We start from the raw sequence: 17931 nt of genomic DNA, 5'->3' as shown, positions 1-17931 counted from the left end.
CGTACATGGAAGTTTACATTTAGAGAAATATAATTAATCAAGAATATTCAATCAGAGGTTTTCAGTTTGTGACCCTTTCACAACAAAACAGTGTGAAGCTGGAGCTCTTTTATTTTGTAGGGGTGTCTGGAGGACCACATCAAACATCCTGTTAGACGATGTTCAACATCAAAAGGCTGTTCAGTTTCATGGAACTGGAGAAAAGTGGTGGATTTACCCTTTAAAGATTCTCTGCAGCAGTTTCCCACAGAGAGGAGAGGCTGACGAGTGAGCACGGAGGGAGTCCGCCTGTTTCCTCCATCTTCAAACTTTAGTTTCACTTCTCTTTGCACCTGACAAAGCAACTTTACACACACACACACACACACGCACACAGACACAGACACACACACGCGATGGCTGTCCCGCCTCGACTGTTACCTGTCAGCTGAAATATCACCTTGGCGACAAAGCAGCTTCATTTCCAGCCTCCATCTGGTGGAGATCAACTGAGGCGTGTGTGTGTGTGTGTGTGTGCAGCAGCTACACTTCAGTGTTTAATGGCCTCTGAATCTTTTTCTTGCTGTCGTCACCATCCAGACCAGTTTCTATCATCTTTTATTTTTTTTGCACAAAATTAAATTCAAGACATGTAGTGAGACTCTGTCGTGGTGCTGAAGTCCAGCATGTAGTGAGACTCTGTCGTGGTGCTGAAGTCCAGCATGTAGTGAGACTCTGTCGTGGTGCTGAAGTCCAGCATGTAGTGAGACTCTGTCGTGGCGTTGCTCTCGGTGCTGTATCGGTACTTTTCCTTCCTCCATCACTGTGTGTGGTTTGTTTACTCTTCCACATCAGACATGTTGGTTCTGACCCGTCTCTCTGTGACTCCGGTCGTCAGCCACAGCAGCCTGTTAGTCTGCTGAACATCTGCTCACTCAGACCGGCCAAACATCTGCAGCGTGAGCGGTCGTCTAACACGGAGGGCAGAGTGTTTACTGACCTCTCATTGGTTAATTAGCAGGAGGTGACAAATGTTCCAGGTAGTGGAGCGTTAACAGAGAGAGAGGCAGAGTGAGACTCACTGAAACCTGCTGAGGTCAGTCTGAACACAGACACCTGCAGCAGCACACTCACCTGAGCAAACAGTCTTACTGCCCTACATGCAAATCTGTAAATGTGTTTGTACTCAATTACATATCATCACTGGTTATTCTAAATTTTGACTCTAAATTCTACATCACTTCCAAAAATAATTTATTGGCTTCCTTGATTTACTAATAAATTTGTTGATTCCTGTTTTAAAAACATTCTAACTTTTACAAAAACAAGCAAAAACAGCAATTTATAGATTTATTTGTAATTAATTTAATCATCCTTCTCTAGAAACGTGGAACAGGATCAGGATGTGTTTTTATTGACAGAACATGAATTCTGATGCATTTAATATCGGACATGCAACTTTATTTATGGATGCCTTCCACTTTTACCAAAGTAATATTTTAATGTAATCTATGTACTTTTACTCAAGTATGACGTCACTAACTGGCTCAGATTATATTTTTGTCGTCTGACATCATATCAGTCTGCTGGTGGTCCATTACATTATTAATATTAAATCGTTAATGAGCTAAATGAATTTTAAAAAGTAGTTTAACGGTCATTTTGTGGCGCAATGCAAAACAAAAACAAACATGGCGGACAGGAAGCTGGAGTCCCGCCATTAAACCAGAGAAGAAGAAAACGCCGGAGAGGGCTCCAGGTGTACTGTAACGTGCTCGGACCGTTTGACGGGCTAATAAATAAAAGTCAGTCCACTTCTGCAGAGCGGAAACTGTGAAGAATAACGCTTCGGCACCGAGGAAACGTTGGTTCTGGATCCAAACGGCTGCTGTTGTCCGCGGTGGAAACTTTGGAGGCTAATGAGAAAGCTAGCTAGCTAGCTAACGTCTGTTCGGCTGTGTCAGTGATGCTAATGTGGAACAACAACGTCTACTGTCACGTTTGTTTTCATGGATTTACGACTTTACAGTGCTGGACTGTGAAAAATGGAAATACTGGAGACAATACTGAGCACAGTCAGCCCGCTGCAGGTTCTGGAGCTCTGAAGAAGTTCAGCACTGAACGCAGCTGAGCGGGGACACAGCTAACGGACAGAGGAGCTGCTCCACAGAGAGGTAATTCAGTAATCTTACTGGACTTTTTTCACATGGTTTTGGGGTCGAACTGGGGCCACCGACAGACATCAGATCTGGGATAAGCGTTTTAATCGGTTCGGGTGCTATGCAACAGTCATCTGGCTTCAGTTGTGCTAAAAACAGCATGTCTGCTGCACCCAAGCACCGCGGTGTGGAAATCAAATCCAACTGGTCAATCAATAATTTCACCCATTGACTCAGAATCAATGCCGAAGTGTTGTCCTACACTGGGTGAATTAGACGCATCTCTTTGTATTCGCTTTAAGTGCTTTTTTTTTTTTTTTTAGTTTTTTGTTAATGAATCATCATTTTTGTTAATGAGTTTCATTTATAATGAGGCATTTTCTTTAATGGCTTCCAGGTCAGGTGGAATTATCATGCAGTCACGGCTGATTCAGACAGAAACCCTTTTCATTGGATCTTAGTGCATTTCATTTTTATACGAGTATATTAACTGAAAAATCAGCTTGTTAGTTTTTTTCAAGTTTCCAGGTCATGTGACTATTTGACTAACTTTACCACCTTCCTGGTTGAATGCGACACACCTCTTTATTTTTGATTTTACTCATTCTTCTATTTCCTGGTAGTATGTTGTATGAAATGTCAGCAGTATGTGTCTCATTCACTTGTCATTTTACTGCCAACACTGGTTAAAACTGACGTCATCGTGGTCTTCTAAGTCATGTAATGGGCAGGAAAACCCTTTGAATACGACCCAGTTGGCAGAAGTTGCTGTTATGTTGAAGATTCATGTTTTGCAGTCGAGGTCAGAGAGAAAACGGCCTTCTCTTCGGGAGAAATCTCTTCTCATGTTTGTTTGTTTAGTGAATCTGGAGTTGTGAAGTCTTTCAGCCCACAGCGACTGAATGATGCACGAGTGTAGTTTAAAACACTCCGACAGAGCGATGACTCTCTTCTTACTCATCTGTGCTCACTCTCCCTTTCTCTTATCACTACACACACACACACACACACACACACACAGAAACACACACATAATTAGGACAGGAGGCATAAAGAGCTTCCAGTGTCGTTAAATCTGCTCTGATTGGTAATTAGCCGAGCTGAGCAGGAAGGAAACATTGATTCGGCACCTTAATCACACATCTGGAGATTTGAAATAAGTTGAAATAAAGCAGCAATGAGTGAAAACAGCTTTTTCCCCTGAAATATAACCTGCAATCATCCTCTCAGCAAACGTGTGAGAAATATCAACACTTCAGTTTCCTCTGGTTTCTTTTCATCTGAAGGTAATCTGTGCTCAGTCATCACAGTGAGAGCCACTTTACATTCACGTGTGATGACTGTCAATGTGCTGACGTATCAAACGTCCTGATGCATCCAGCTGAACTATCCAGTTATTTTTCAAGCTAATAAAACAAACAGTATCTGGTTTCAGTGGAGGGTGTTGCTGCTTTTCTTCCTGTTGTGTGCTAATAGATGTGTACTGTTTTCTGACATTATTGAACCGATGAATGAGATAAACTTCCACTGTAGTGTAGTAAAGTGATGTGTTTTTACTCTTGACAGACCCCATGATGACAAAAACTGAATCTAAACGACATGTTCAAGTTTAGAGCCACGTGAAGATGCTGTGAAAGGTATGGGAGCTGATTTTCTGATATTTTGAATATGTTTTGAATTGTGTGCTGTGAGATATGACCTGGTGATTAGTGTTCATTTCGGGGAGTTTAATGGATTCTGACCAAAAAAAATGGCACCAGGTTTTGAAAACAAAGGAGAATGCATGGAATCATATAAAGCTGATAGCTCTGGTTCTGCTGCATTGGTTTGATCGTTTGCTTTTAAACTGTCCATAATGAGTCCAACGGTGTTCAAGGGTTAAACCTGCCACCTACATTACCCACAATGCAACTCAGTCTGATGCATTATGAAAAGTCTGGTAATATAAATCCATCCTGCATGTTGTGACAATAAATCAAAGGAGCTGTGTTACAGACTCTGGTGCTGCTGGTGTTGGTGAAGTTGGACCCAAACACGGATTTAAAAAGTGCTGCACTGTCAACTCTGTCAAGTTGGTTTGAATTGACTTGAAGTAATTCATCTGTAGATTCTTTGGTTTGATGTTGGTTGGAAGAGAAACTGGAGTTTGAGGTGTTAAACTGTGTATTGATCCGTTTGGACTGAAGCCACTTCATGTTATTTCGGTGTTGTTCTGTCGTGTGGCGGTCCTCTGCTGGCATGTGGCAGCTTATTTTCTCATACTCATGCGAAGGACAGACTGTGTGTGTGTGTGTGTGTGTGTGTGTGTGTGTGTGAGAGAGATGCACTGCTGAGACATCATCTGTTTAATGTGAACACACTGTCCATGATTTACATTTGATTTACATTTAGATGGCTGCTGTTGCTGCTCTGTGATTCTGCTGTGCTGTTGTTCAGTAATGATGGAAACACGCTGAACAGCTTCACGACACCGCTGCACGTTTCCCTCCGCGTGCCTCAAATTGATTTCCTTTGTCCAATGGTTGAGTTAAATCCTTCTTCTTCTTCTTCTTCTTCTTCTTCTTCTTCTTCTTCTTCTTCTTCTTCTTCTTCACTGCTGTTTGTTGCTCAGAGTTACTGGCTGGGTTGTCACATAATCACCTTTTCGATTTATTTTCTATCTGAGGCTTTAAATGGCAGACTGTTAACGTTGGCGTCAGGCTCTCCTGAGACAAAATGTTGTTGTTGCAGTTTCACATTTTAAATACTGGATATAGAGAGACCGAATGTAAGAAGACATGCAAAGACAGATGTGATCAGATTGTGATTTTATTTTAATATTTTATGTGTAACTGCATTTCTGCTATGATGGTGACGTTATTATGTTAAATATGAGAAATCTATGATCAGTTATTGTCGATCTGACATGGACAATCTCTTGGATTCTGCAATTTGCAAAACTATTTGGTAAAAATAGCAGCTTGATGTAACTGTCTTTATTGGAAATGTATGTTTTTAAAGGCATGTCGAGAAGAGGGTGATTGAAAGGCGAATCCTGCAGGGATGCCATACCTCTTCTTAGCAAAATGAGCTAAATGCAGCCCACTTGATAACCTGCCATCCTTCTGCATCCCCCTCGAGGTCAGTAAAAGGCAGCCCGTGGTCAGCCCCACCTCAGGAAAACGACCGTATAGGTCGACTGTGAAAGCAGCTTCTTGGTCTCATATTAACGAGTGTTGTCAGGCGGTGACCTCTAGCTGTAGTAATCAATATGGCAGCAAAGCAAAACCATAAAGACAACTCTGAAAGGAAAAGACAAAACTGCCCTCGGTCGCACTGAAATCATTTAACAAAGAACATCCAACGTGATGTATCATTGATTTAAATTCTCTCTGGAACTTTTTTCTGCTTGTATCTGTGTGTTTGAGCAACACGTGTGCAAATATGAAAATAATCTTTTATAAAATCTCTTACAATATTCCGGACCAACAGAAGTTCAGTGGTGAAACACACAGGAAGTCTCCTGATGACATGATGATGTAACTGCAGAGAGGAGGCGTGATTCGATTACAGTTTGATTTTACAATACTGTAATGTGTGTGTGTGTGTGTGTGTGTGTGTGTGTGTGTGTGTGTGTGGTGTCACTGCCACAGGCAGGACTGACCGAGTTGCTGCATAAATAATCACATCTTTATGTATGTGGCTGCTTGAGTGTGTGCACATTTCTTTGATGCTCTGTTTGTATGTGCTTCAACACCTGTGTGTGTGTGTGTGTGTGTGTGTGTGTGTGTGTGTGCGTGTGTGTGTGCGTGTGTGTGTCTGTATATGTGCAGTAATGAATCTGCAGTTTCAGTGACTTGGTCATGTTCAACCTTCTGTCTGGCAATCTCCATTTTATTATTTTTTTGCTTGAATTTTTCCTTTAACAACCTCCAATGGCGTGATGATGGCTGTTGGAGGAAGTCGTGTGTGTGTGTGTGTGTGTAGCTGCAGCCGCAGCCAATCATGAAGGCAATCTTCGGCGCCTGTCTTTCCATCAGTGCGACCATAAAAGTCGAGGCGGCTGTAAAACGGACTGACAGATTTAAGGGCCGCTGCGGCTGATTTTTTACTGCCGCCATCTTTGTTTTGGGCGCCCTGCTGCACTTCATAGACAAACACACACCACATTGTCATCATTGTTGAGGTCTGTGTGTGTCCTCTTCAGTGTGACATCCTTTAATTTCATTTTGAGTCTCACTTCCTCTCAGGATTAATCTTCCAATGTGACGCTGACAGTGAAATATTTCCCATGATTCTCAGTAACAGATGTCTTCGTTCTGGAGGGGATTGTCTAATTACAGGAGCTGTAATATTGAGCAGGAACATCATCAGACACACTCATACTTGGATACACATTTTATATTTTGAAATACACCATTTGTGTCTAAGCAGGACTCATTACTTAGGAAGAGGGAGAAAATTCACAAGCACATTCTTTTCAGATGGGTGTAAAACTGATCACTGATCAGCTCAGACAGTCTGCCTCTATCATTGATCATTGGCAGGTTGGCTGAATTCTTGTTTTACTTATGACTTTGACATTAAACTTTCATTGAAGATGAGTTGTGTGAAATAAGAGTTGTGAGAAATAAAAACATGATGTGTCACAGTTGTCCTGATGGACTGTAGTGCTGCTGTTGATGCCTCTCATTATGTTCTGAATCGACAGCTAGAGGGGAAATTTGGTGTCACAGGTCCGGTGTGGTTTTAGGCCGCATACCAAACGCTTCACGTTAAGAAGCTGCAGTGAAGATTTTGTTTAAAACTTGTGTCTTCTGGAGACTTGGATTACAGCAGACGAGCTGTATGGAGTCGTTGCTGTGAAGCTCCAGTAATGTTTTCCAGACTATGAAACTGCACTCGACTTTCTGTTGGCACTGGGAATGAGGAGACGAGGACTGAATTTGTAACTGTTTGGGTTATGTGTTCCTGTTAAACAAGGGAAGAACATTTGCAATATGTCATCTCTGCTGCCACAAACTCCATGTTGAAAATAATATCGAAGAGTGTATTCAGTGTCCACCGGCGTCCCGTCAGCATCCACAACCTGCTTGAAGGTCTGTGTGCCCGTTCACGGCTGCTTGCAGCTTTAATATGATGTGATTTCACTCATTTCAGATGAGCTGTAGCCTTTAATACACGCTCTCACAACCCAGAGGTCAGTCTGTAAACATGCACACAAATAAAAAACAGAACACATTAAGCTCCTATTACAGTCTGAAACACCACCGTCAGCTGATTCCTAATATAACACACACACACACACACACATACACATACACACACAGGCAGGCTGACACAGTATTTAGCTGGACAAGCTATCGCCAAGCTAATCACTGGCTGCTTTGTGTTGTTACACTAAAGAGATAATCTGCTGTTCTTTATCTGTCGTGGCAAATAATGGGATTTAGAAGGTCAGTCTGACAGAGTGACTACCAGAGAGAGAGAGACACACACACACACACACACACACACACACACACACACACACACACACACACACACACACACACACACACACACACACACACACACACACACAGTTGCTGCAGTTGCAGCTGTTGTCCAGGGGCGAAGCTTTCTGTTGTTGTTGATCCGGAAAATCCTTACACCGTGTAGCTATGTATGGCAAGAATTGGAGCCAAGACAGCAACTATTGATTATTCTGCTTATCAGTTTCCTTATTAATGGTTTATGTATTTTTTTTGCGAGATGAAAATCTTGATTTACAGCAATGTGCAACAGCAGAATTAGACCTCTTAATACCATTTATTTACATATAAAATGCTGGCTACTTGCACTCCAGATGTCCAGTTAAAAAGGAACTGCAAACTGTTCAGGTGTTGAACATCAGATCGTTTTAGAGAATTGAAACAGTTATTCTCCAAAACACCAAGAGACATTCAAAGGTTTTATGACTTTATAAAGATACACCTGAAAAGGCTAAAATAATCCTCCAAGTTGTTTCTTTCACCTTAATGTCTGTCTGCTGCTTTCTTTCTTTGACTTCTCTCTCAATCTTTCTGTTCCTTGACCTCTCGAAGTCTCAGCCGCTGACTGCTGCAAAAAATCACCTTTGATCACCTTCATCCCAATTTAAGCCTCTTCATCCAACCACAGAGCCGGTCCACCGCCTCTGACCAATCCACACCCCAATCACTGCACACACGTATCCAATAAAACACCAGGCGAGAAGCTCTTTCGTTAAGAAAATAAAAGACGCATGTTCAAGGCCTCCTCTTGTTTGGCTTAGCGCTCTGGATTAGGGCTCGATGAGAGGTGGTTACATCAGATCCTCACTGTTTGAAAATGGACTTAAGGCCAGCGTTGTTAAGCCTGTTTTAAACCCGCAGCGCTCACTTGGATTGAGATTACATTCTGGGAAAATACACACATGCTCATCAACACACACGCCAGTCTTACTGAGAAAATATCTTCTTGGTATCAAGAACGAGTGTGTGTGTGTGCAAAAGTTGTGTGTGTAGTCCCATGAATACACTAACATGGTGTGTGCTGCAGTTATTAGCGGGGATGAGTCACCTAAAAGCCTCCGAGTGTTGCAGGCAGATGAACAGAAGCTGGTCGGAAAACCTTTTTAAAGTTCAAAGACAAACTTTGTGACCCGGGTCAGAAGCTGCGCGGGAAAAAAAACCCCATCGACCTCTCCCAGCACTTCCTGGTCACAACTAACAGGAAGTGTAATCAGACGGCAGTGACCTGTGTAGTTTTCCTTTCATTTAGTTCTGGGTTGTGTTGGTGCACTGACTGCAGCCTGATCCCTCAACAAATCCTCCGTACTTTATTTCACTAGAAAACAACAACTTTCTTCTTCTAGTTCTTCCCAGTTAGACAGCTATTCAGACGATACTGACCCTTAACAATACTGTCATCAGTGTTACTCTATAATTTGGTGAAAAAACACAAAGACAGGACAGTAAAAGATATGATAAGACAGTAGTTTCAATCCTCACAAAATCGAATTGCTAATATTCTCTGATTCACATTTGATAATTGTAGACCAGGAAAAAAACCCTAAAAACTAAAAATATAAATAAAGTAAACATTTTTCATCCATTTTTGTCAATAAGCAGAAAAAATCCAGCTGTCCTCCGTCTGTGTTCAAGTTTCTCTTTTAACAAACTAAGATGAGCTTAATCGCTTCGTTCTTACTTCTCACTCGGTTACACACCTGAGCTGCCCAGTATAACCACCGTCTGATCTGCCTGTTGCTGAGCAGCTGGTTAGTGCCTTGCTCCAGAGTACCTGAGTGGTGCTGGTGAGGGAGGAGTTAGTGCTGCTCGACCCGTGACCCTCCTTATTTGTATTGTAGCATGCACAGTGCTTCTTGGAGAGATTGTTTGCTGACAGCCGTATCAATTTTTGATGAATTTCACAGAATGTGGGTCGGATCTGTGGTTGTCTGTCGATGTAGCTCTCTCTTCGACTCTTGTATTGGTTTTCTGATACGTTCCTAGTTAATCTTCTCACTCCTGGTCGATTTCCTTCGGCAGGCTACAGGACACTTTTCTCCATCCATCACTTTTGTATTGTGGGGTGTAACAGACACGAGAGGCTTCAGCGGCTTGGCCTGAGGATTTGTTTATAGTGCAGTTAAGCTGATGGAGTTTAAACAGGCTGAACGGAGAGTTGGCTAACTCCTCACACCAACTTGTTATCATGCTGAAAGCTCGCTTCTTCGACAGTCATAGAGGCTCGTTAGGTAATGTTTTCCATCCAAAGCACAGGAGAAAGACGGACCCCAGGGTGACGGAATAATCTGCATGCCAACACAAAAACACAAAAGACAGAAGAGAGGAGGACAATAAGAAGGAAAGAAAAAACACGTTTATGTTATTTCCCACGATGCTTGGTGAATATTTAAGTGCAGGATGGAGCGGCACGTTTCCGCAGGGCAGACGTGTTCTCGCTTTCAGCACAACACCGTGTGTTAGAAGTCAACCTTCGCTCCGCCCGGCTGCAGCGATACCTGACTGAGGCTGCTTAGCATTGCAGAACAGACGGGGAGCGCCGCCGAGCAACCAAACTGATGTCGAACGCACAAATGTGTCTGAGCAAATGCACAAGCAGCCGTTCATGTGTTGTGTGTGTGTGTGTGTGTGTGTCTGTGTGTGTGTATGTGTGTTAGTGAAAGCTGATGATGATGCTTCCATGGATGTTTATTCAGGTGTGTGTGTTTCTATGCTTGAGCGCATTTTTCTAGATGTAGGGGAGATAATGTGAATTTGTATGGAAGGAAAACTTTGTATCTGCAATGAGCCTCAGATTCAGCCTCCGTGTAGAGACGGAAGAGAATATCATCAGTTGAGCCCGACAGGTACTCGATTGTTTCGGGGCCGCTGCCGATATTAAGGAGTTAGAAATTCTGTTTCTGCTGCGAGAAAAACACAAACACAACCCATTAACACCAGAGTGAGAAAATGAGTCCTGACGGGGAGGACTGAACAGATCGGCTCACGGGTATTTATTTGTGTAATTGTGTTTTTAATTGTTGTGTTATCATAAAAATTATGACCGGGGTGAATTTAACCACTTTTTAAGGCAAACTAATGAGGTTGAATTCAACCTTCTCATGCCACAACTTTTAACAGGTCAGGTTATTAAAATTGATAATAGTTATTAATGTTGATAGACATGAAACATTCCTCAGAATGTTTGTTTATTAATTGTTCATCTCACAATTTCTTTATGATTATTGTTGGTTGAGTAGCTATGTAGTTAAAGTGTTTTGTTGTTTTGTGAGATTATTTTATTAATGTTTCTGACTTTGAACCAACACCGAGGGTTTTATTTTGAAAGTTGACAGGAAGTACTATGCTGCTCCACTGTCTGGCCTCCTGACAGGCTGGATCTGCTCTGTGATTGATTGAAATGTTTATTTTTGATATGTAAAGTAGAATAAATGACAGACAAGAATAATGGTTTAACAAATAACAAAAAAACTAAGAAGCAGAAATAATATCTACAGATAATGAAAAGAAATGGTCCAAAATAGAGACCTTCCTCTGGGACGCTGTTGAAACTCCGATGACCTGTCACAGCCGTGACGTGGCGTGTGGAAACTCAAGGTAACTGATTCCAAAAGAAGACACAATGAGCTAATTATTTAAAGATACTGGGGGCACATTGTGTAACATCTGAAATGAAGCATTCCAACACAAACTGAGTTAAGTTGAGTTCGATCACACTTTATTTTACAGGTGATCATGAGATTGTTGGCACACAGGGACCTGAACATGTTTGGTGTGTGCTGGTGGATGTGTCGTGTTCTGGGCTGTCAGTGTTGCTCCACCAGAGGACTGAAAGATGAAACCAGCTGCAGGAAGAATTGATCTCTTTCTCTGAGCAGCACTCCAAAAAAAAAACAACAGCCACTTACGGCTCGGCTTCATGAATAATGTTCAGACGATGTTAAATCAGTCGGCTCGCGGCGCAGCTGACCCTGCACTGCATCTTCATTCCTGTATGATACATAAACAACATGCAGAGGAGAGCTTCAGTTTTTCACAAGTTTGCCTCCAGTTTGTTAAAGGCTGAAGGATGCGTTTTAGAGAGCGACCCAGGAAATGTTAGCCCCGTAAACTCGCCTTGCACACTGATCCAGCAAACACTTGAAACGATGTTGGACTGCATGTTTGCCAGCAAGGACGCAGTCACGTCTTTAACACAACAGCACTGTATCGGATAAAGGGATTTAATATATGCTGCAAGAGGAAAAACATGAAGTGACATGAGTTCAGAAGTGTTTATGCCTTTTTAACAGCATCTAAGAATCCTTTTGATTCATAAAAAACACACAGTGTGACTGAGCAACTACCGAGGGAATGTTTCCTAAATGCTGTTTGTCATTCTGTGGAAGGTCCAGGATGGTTCGGGTGGTCATGAATTGTGTAGTTCAGGAAATATTCAGATGAGATTCACCAGTTCAGAAGCCAGAGGAGTTCTTCCCAGTACTTTTGGCTGCTCCAAAAATTTTTGGCATGAATAATCTTGTTGTATGTTTCTTACTTCAAGCTTCATCCTGTAATAGAAATCATGTCTTTTATTTGGATAGCGGAACAGGGAAGCACTGGGAGGAGGGACGTGTTGATTTTCCATGAATGTACTGACCAGATTCCTGCTCCTCAGAGGACGAGGGTCTTTGAGCGCCACCCTCAGGAGAATATCTGCACTACAGGGAAGGCTGCAAGAATAGTTAGATCAGCTGTTTGCTCTGCATGCGAGTTTACATTCTTGACCCTAAAAAAAGAAGTCTTGTTGATTTAGTGGAGCTGAATCTCCATGGCAACTGAGCAAAGTGGAGCCTGTGATGAGGACCTTGAGGTGCACATGATTGCTTGTTGGAAATAACACAAGTTATTTGTTCTAGGTGACACTTTGTGCTTTAATTTGACTCGTTGATACGCAAAAAGACTGGAACGTTATTTTAAAAGTGTCCTCAAAGAATTGTCAACCTTGACAACTCTGCTCTAACCATAAAATATACTTTTTATCCAGTATATGTACACAATGCACATTATCACCTTCCTCACGCAGTTGCACCAGCTCTTCCCCATGTCTCACTCAGCCCAAGGCTTTACAAGTCCTTCAGCCTGCTCCCGTTTACATCCAAAAGGGATGAAAGCTTCCAGCTGGATTCAGCTGCTCGGTGTCCTGGAGAGAGAAACTTGTCCTCATAAATCTGTACAGCCGCGGTATTCTAAAGAATAATTTGCTCATCTTTCTGTTCAGTCTGACTCCCTCCCCCTGTGTCTACCTCCTCCCTGTTCCTCTCTCATAGAAAGTGAAGCTTTGAAACTGTTTGACAAACTCTGACAATTCTCTCCTATTTGAGAAGTTCAGTGATTTTTAAGTCGTCTGGGAAACTCTCCCAAAGTGCCGGCTCATTTCCTCCCTGCTGGCTCCAGCCGTCCTCTTACATTTGCAGAAGACAAAGCAAACAGTGGAAACCTCCTCCGTGTGCGCGTGAATCGCTCAATAAGCAAGACGCAGGGCGCCTCAAAGACGCCTCGTAGACCGCAGACCATCTTTTACCTCTTTGCTTTAAGGCTGCAGGAGCTCACATCTTCATTGTGTCTGTCAGAAGCAAAGAATTTCAGATTTTCTTTGTTAAAAACTGACAGTGGCATTTCTGCAGCTCTCAAGGACACCGAGACTCATGAAACTTGAAAAACACCTAAATGATCATGAAAACTTTGAGGAGCCGTATGAAAAACAGCCCCAGCTCGAGTGTAGCTGACATACGAGGCTGCTTGGTGGGCTGAGGTTTTCCTTTGTATCAGGATTTTAAACTTCTTTTCATTCTGCTGATAGGCAATCAGATCCAAAACTGTTAGAAATGCCCCGGGTGATTTTAGTCCCAGCTCACAGCTAAACCTTCACACACAAACATTCATAAGTGCTGATGGAGAATCTAAAGCTTGTAATAAATTACACAATTCTCTTCCCTTCCCTCTTTTCTGTCTTCTCTCTTAATTACTTAAGTAACTGATCTGTCTGATACTAACTCTTATTAATGTGCAGACGACTCTGATGAGTCCTGAGCGTCACAGCAGAGCCAGTGCAGGAACGAAAAAGTCATTAGTTTGTCTCATGTCAATGGAGTCGGTACTCTCAGTTAATTAAACCAAGCAGTTCATTACACTGTGTGTGTGTGTGTGTGTGTGTGTGTGTGTGTGTGTGTGTGTGTGTGTGTGTGTGTGTGTGTGTGTGTGTGTGTGCGCGTGTGTGTGTGTGTGTGCGCGTGTGTGTGTGTGTACAGGTCAGTATCTCAGCTCACACACACACATGAAATGAGAGGAGGAGGGGAAGGAGAACAGGAAATATTTCTCCTCGATTGTGGAAATGAAGCTCTCCAACTGTAAAATTAAATCTTGTGCATGGGAACGTGGTTTATAAAAGCTAACAAACAAAACAAATTAGAGTGTTGTTTGAGATTCATTACTAACTATCCAAGTGTGAGAGCTCGGCAGAGTCGTTAAAGTTCCTCAGAGATGAGATTCCAGCTCCTGTTTTGAGACACTCACTCCCCAACTTATTACAGTGTTTTCTGGTGTTTTGACTTTGTTTTAAGATGCTGCAGGTTCATCCACCTCCAGCTCCAACTGAGGAACACAAAATCAGACAGTGATTGAACTGTTTGAACCTGGTCAGTGACGGAGAACTCGCCTCTGTTCCACCAAGAAGGAATCATAAAAACATGCTCAGACATCTGAAGATGGATGACTCAGTGAGAGTTTAACTAAAAGGCAAACCTTCTTCTTCCTCTTCCTCCTCTTCACCTCCTCTTCTCTTCCTCTTCTTCTTCTTTTTGCTTTTTAGCAGTATCAACTGAATGAATTCATTAACTTAGAGCTCCATGAATTGATGATATGCTGTACCAAACACTTTAAGAACAAGGATTAGTATCCTGTTGCATGGAAAACATCAGTTCTGGTTAAGTAAAGTGTAATATGGTATCATTAAATGATGATTTATACACCAGCCTACTCTACATGATATTTCCTGCAGTATATTATGTTTTACCCCTTTTGTTCAGTGTATATCTTGTCTTCAGTTCATTACAATCTCTCTCGTTTGTTTCTTCCTATTATTTAAATCATTTGACTGGACGTTTAGTGTCTTCTGTCAGGACAGCTTGTCATGTTGTATCTCTGATTCATACAGCAAATAGAATAAAGGTAAATTCTGTCTGTGTGTAAACTGTAGTCAGACATGTGTCATGCTGCTGTGTGCTGAGGAAGGCTCACAGACTCTTTTTATAGTCTTTCTGACTTTCCTCCAGCTTTATGAGTCCTGAAATGGGCTGTCTGTTCCCATCTCCTCTCTCAGGTGTCCTTTATGTCTCTCTGCGCCCTCACTGCCTGTCACAATTTATGGCAGATATCTTGTTTGTCCATGTAGCAGTCACAAGTCTGGTGATAAATGTCTGCATGTTGAAGTGTTCTTCCTCCTCTCCCGTCTGAAGGTTTGTGTGAATATTTATGGTGAAGAGATGCAGACAGATGTGCTCTCACCTCTGTATTCTGCGGGGTTTAATTCACATTTTTTATCTTGCTTATGAGTGACTGATGGACATTAATCTCTCTGTTTTACTGACAAGAGAGACGACACTGGAACACCAAGAGCAATTCTGTTTTCTTGTCAGGTGTGAAAGAGAGTTAAATCTTGGAGAAACAAAGCCATGTTCCTTTCATTATGTCTTTTGAAACTGGAGTTGTCTCCCTGGTTGTTCTCTGAGCAGAGTAATGAACAGAGACAACACGTATTTATAGTCTTTATTTCTCAGACTGCGCGACAGGCCTCCATTAATCCTGCCAGAAGCTGTGATGCTCCAAATTACTTAAATTGTGCGTTTGGTTACTCAACACATTCTTTTTTCTTAGGATCTCAGGTTGGTGGATTTTCGTCTTCCAAAAGTCATTTTCCAACAAGGTAGCGTGTCAGCACTGACAGCTGTGAGCTCTGGACAACTTTCCCTCCACATTTAATAATGAAATAAGTTGTTGTTGCCTTCCAAAATAATACAGGATCAGACATTGTTTGTGCTGTTCTGCCTCATCTGTGTTGAGGGTTTGTAATCAATGTCATCGATTGCAAAAATACATAGATTTTCATGACGTGCGTCGACGAGCTGCGCACCTTCATGGAAATGCTTCTCCTCCGGTGCTTAGTGGTGTGACAACACAGGAGAGGATGAGTTGTGTACTTTACACAGTGAACACACTATCTTCAGCTGCGGTCCTCCTGACCTTGTGTGTGCGTGTGTGCGCCTGATTTGTTTGGACTACAAAGATACCGTTAATAAATGATTTAATAATTGATTCCCGACCAGCATTGTCAGCTACAGCCACTATAGCCAGGCCCCCTGAATTTGTGCACACCAGAGCCAATCACTGCAGAGTGCACCCCCACGCCCCACCTCCTGTGTACACACCTTGACAAATAAGCTGCTTTGAGTGCAGATACATGCGAGAAACACAACAAACGTGAGTCGGAATGGGACACTTGCACAGAACACTGGTATGTGAGAGATGTGAAAGGACAACGAACTGAAATCTGAATCTGTGGATGTTCCTGAGGATGTTGGTGTGTAGCTAGCTGCTACGCTACACACTCTTGATGTAGGCTGTCATAACATCTTCACTCCTGTAGCCCGACACATTCTGGATGTCTGGATACTCTCTGTACTCACCCGTAAGTTTCACCCTTATGTGTCAACGTGTTTCTCCAGGTTTAACTTCATGCTGGTGCTTTTACTATTCACTTGCTGCATTGCCAATGCTAGCTAAGGCTAAAACATGGTGACGTGTTTCAGCTTCCTATCTTATTAGCATGTTAGGCTTATATTTGTCTATCTACTGAATGTTAGGCTTCTGTTCAGCAGTTTATTTTGGTGTTTATGATGAAGTTTTTAATGTGCAGTTTTCATATTAGTTGCATGATTGCATTTTGCTTCTTTTATCGTCTTGCCAGCGTTCATCTGACAGTTCATCTTGCTAGCCGCTAGCTAATGTTTTTGCTTTTTCCCCAATGGCTAAAAAAGCAAAAGGCACCAGTAGTGGTACTTTCACATTAGTGGAATGGGGTTCAACTCCCTACAGTGTCCTTGCTAAAAGCCAAAATATATGAAAACACATTAGTTATCAATCAATCTACACATTTCACAACAAACCTAAATGTCTCTGATGTCCCACCTTCAAACACAGCCTCATATCGGCATCCAGGAAAAAGCTACTTAACCTCCCATTTTCTATAGGAATACATACTTCCTATGGACACGTAGAGTACAGAAGAGTACAGCTGAGGTACAAGGGTTGCTTTGGTGAGAGTGGTGGATCAGTACTACTTAAAAAGTCATTTCTGAGCTCTGCTCCTGTCGGTTAACAGCTTCAGATCACAGCTGAGCCTGATGTGACTCCAGATGTGACTTCTCAAACAGCACTCGACAAACCTCTTTTGTTCTGTTTTGATAGAGACCCCTAGAGGCAGATATTACAAACTGTTTATGTAATTCTGGAGCCTTCTTTAATACACATCATAGAGAGAAAATACAACTAATGGTGAAAAGTTGAGGCATTGATTTAGAAACTTAAGGTATATCTGTAAAAAAGTCATCAGTATTGTGATCAGTTCTGGTTTTCTCTGCCCCGGCAGTGGAGACATTAAGTATTTTAGTAGGTTTATTAAAGGTTTTCCTCAGAGTTTTGACTTTTATTTCCACACAGAGGCGATAACAGAAACATGATGCTGATGTGTCCACAGTGTTTGTGGATGATGGAGGTGAGAACTGAAGTCAGACTAAAATGGAAAGAGATAGAAAATAACGAGTACAGATATCTGTGCAGGGTCGATTCGCTGCGGGTGGAGGTCAGGGAGAAACTGATGGAGAAGGCGAAGCTGAGCGTCGGAAGGCCGAGCTTCACGTCCAGCCTTCAGGATTTCTTGATTGCAGAGAAGCGAGGCGAGTCACGATGAAGAGTTTGTGTTATTTAGAGCTGACCTCAGCAGCAGAGGAGTCAGACTGAACGCTGAAGCACTCTTCATCCAAACCAAAGACAGTTTTACTCATGGCAGAGGTCATCCCCACACTCAGACAAGAGTGTCTCTCATTTGTGATATTAGAGCCGTTACACCTCCAAGACCTTTTTCAGACTGTGATGATGAAGATTGAAGCAGCACCAACAGCAACACTGAACCTCAGGGGGTGGAAATTCTTACGTAACAGTTCCTAAAGCAGAGTCTTCTATTTGGC

The 17931-nt window shown here is 42.3% G+C and overlaps 1 long non-coding RNA gene across 1 annotated transcript; it reads left to right on the top strand.

Moving 5' to 3' along the window:
* Window positions 1-1534: 1534 nt before the first annotated feature.
* Window positions 1535-15142, top strand: LOC119010348. The gene is made up of 3 exons (XR_005071952.1): window positions 1535-2153; window positions 3705-3775; window positions 14251-15142. It is a non-coding gene; the product is annotated as an uncharacterized LOC119010348 (long non-coding RNA).
* Window positions 15143-17931: the final 2789 nt, after the last annotated feature.

This window comes from Acanthopagrus latus, chromosome 20 (genome assembly GCF_904848185.1).
Source record: "Acanthopagrus latus isolate v.2019 chromosome 20, fAcaLat1.1, whole genome shotgun sequence".
NCBI classification, from domain to species: Eukaryota; Metazoa; Chordata; class Actinopteri; order Spariformes; family Sparidae; genus Acanthopagrus; species Acanthopagrus latus.
Note: the sequence above shows the minus strand (reverse complement) of the source record. Positions and strands in the feature narration are given on the sequence as shown.